General features: G+C 40.1%; 2 non-coding genes across 2 annotated transcripts; both read left to right on the top strand.

The window, feature by feature from the left end:
- The first annotated feature begins 618 nt into the window (after nt 1-618).
- TRNAL-UAG (transfer RNA leucine (anticodon UAG)) lies at nt 619-700 on the top strand. The gene has a single exon. It is a non-coding gene; the product is annotated as a tRNA-Leu (tRNA).
- Nucleotides 701-1,634: 934 nt separating this feature from the next.
- On the top strand, nt 1,635-1,716 carry TRNAL-AAG (transfer RNA leucine (anticodon AAG)). The gene has a single exon. It is a non-coding gene; the product is annotated as a tRNA-Leu (tRNA).
- Nucleotides 1,717-2,183: the final 467 nt, after the last annotated feature.

Raw genomic sequence — 2,183 nt, forward strand, 5'->3', positions numbered from 1 at the left:
TGGAAGTCTTCAAACAGAGGCTGGACAGACATTTGTCTGGGATGATTTAGCGAATCCTGCTTTGAGCAGAGCGTTGGACCAGAAGGCCCAGGAGGTCCCTTCCAACTCTACCATTCTATGATTCTATGATCACTGGGATCCATTGAAGTTTTCCAGAATTATGACCTCCTAAAGTGATAATGGTCAGATTTAAAATATGAGCCTCGGTCATTAAACTACAAAGTGGTTTGGTTCTTAAGGTGTTAAAGGGAAGGTGCTGTAAAAAAAAGTTCAACAATTGAAAAAATGGGCTTATTAAGCTAAGAAAAAAACCTCAGAGCAGATCTCATTTACATGTATAAATATATGTGTGGTCATTACAGAGGACGGCAAAGGACTTATTCCTTCCAAGGACAATACTACAGACCAGGGGGCGCTCATTACGGGTGGAAGAAAGGCAATTCGGACAGCTAAATAGGAAAGGGAGCAGTCAGACTCGGAGAACACACATATCCCCGATAACCATGTTGCTCATGTATAATAATGTTCCTCCTTTTGTCTAGTTGGATATAAATTGTTTTCTGCCTCTTACATCATTAGCAACATTCTGATTGAATGAAAAGTCTGACATCCATGTGAGGTAGCGTGGCCGAGCGGTCTAAGGCGCTGGATTTAGGCTCCAGTCTCTCTGGAGGCGTGGGTTTGAATCCCACCGCTGCCAACTTTTATTAGGACCTAATTCTTACTGACAGGAAGGAAATAGATGAGGAAATAAAGGCGGCCGGGGATTTAGGAGGAATCGATCATGCTGTCCTCAAAATTAGGATTAGAAGAGGAGGAAGACCAGTGAGAACTCACACTCACACTTTTTTTATTTTTTTTATTTATTTTTTTATTTAACTTTTTTTATTTTTCCCTCAATATGGCCATGTGAGGTCTTGTTTTTTGTGGGACAAGTTGTACTTTTGAACGACACCATTGGTTTTACCATATAGTGTACTGGAAAGCAGGAAAACAAATTCAAAGTGCGGTGAAAATGCAAAAAGAAGGGCAATTCCACAAGTGTTGTGGGGTTTGTTTGTTTTTATACCATGTTCACTAAATGTTAAAACCCACCTGCCGATATGATTCTCCGGTCATTACGAGTTCACAGATATAGGTTCTGTTTTAAGTGGGGAAAAAAAATGCAAATATTTTCAAAAAATATCTAAAAATTGCCATTTTCCGATACCCGCAGCGTCTCCATTTTTCGTGATCTCGGGTTGGGTGACGGCTTATTTTTTGCGTGCCGAGCTGGCTTTTTATACATAACATTGCGGTGTGGCTACGAAGTTTTGATCGCCCGTTATTGCTATTTAATGCAATGTTGCGTTGACCAAAAAAAGTAATTCTGGGCATTTGATATTTTTCTGTTTACGCTGTTTAGCGACCAGGTTAATTCTTTTAATATATTGAAAGATCGGGCGATTCTGAACATGGCGACACCAAATATGTGTATTTTTTTAATAGTTTTGTTTTGAATGGGGCAAATGGAGGGCTATCTACACTTTTATTCATATATATGTATTTAAAAACTATTTTTTTGCTTTACACCTCCAGTAATCGTCTCCTTGGCAGCCTAGAAGTTGCAATCATCCAGCTACTTGTCCTATGCAGGTAGCGTGGCCGAGCGGTCTAAGGCGCTGGATTAAGGCTCCAGTCTCTTCGGGGGCGTGGGTTCGAATCCCACCGCTGCCAACATGTTATTTTTGCAGTTTCTCTCTTTCCTGCATAGTTCTTCTATATGATCTCTGTGACTTATCGATCGTCCTCGTCAGTATATGTATCATCGCTAATGTTACGTGTGTTTTGATACCAGTAAAAATAAAGAGATTTACGAAACGTCTTCGTTGTTCAGATTTCAGTAGAAATCTCACAAGTGACAGAAAGATCCAATCTTCTCTTCTGACCTGACAACAAACTGACAATAAATATAGTTAAGAAATTAGGAAAAATAAATCCAAGTCTCGGAGTCCAGAGAGCTGACATTTACCCTCCCCGCCCCATAAAGTAACAAGAGCTGCCGAGAAAACGAGAACAGCGCAGCGCTGACAGAATCGGTGTGGAGTTTGGCTTCAGAAAACGACATTCAAGGAGATGAGTCATCAGGAAATGACATATTGTTTAATGCAGCTTTTTGTGCTAAATGTATTTTTAATCACTTT

This window comes from Dendrobates tinctorius, unplaced genomic scaffold (assembly GCF_039654945.1).
Source record: "Dendrobates tinctorius isolate UK_male_01 unplaced genomic scaffold, ASM3965494v1 ptg000151l, whole genome shotgun sequence".
Taxonomy (NCBI): domain Eukaryota; kingdom Metazoa; phylum Chordata; class Amphibia; order Anura; family Dendrobatidae; genus Dendrobates; species Dendrobates tinctorius.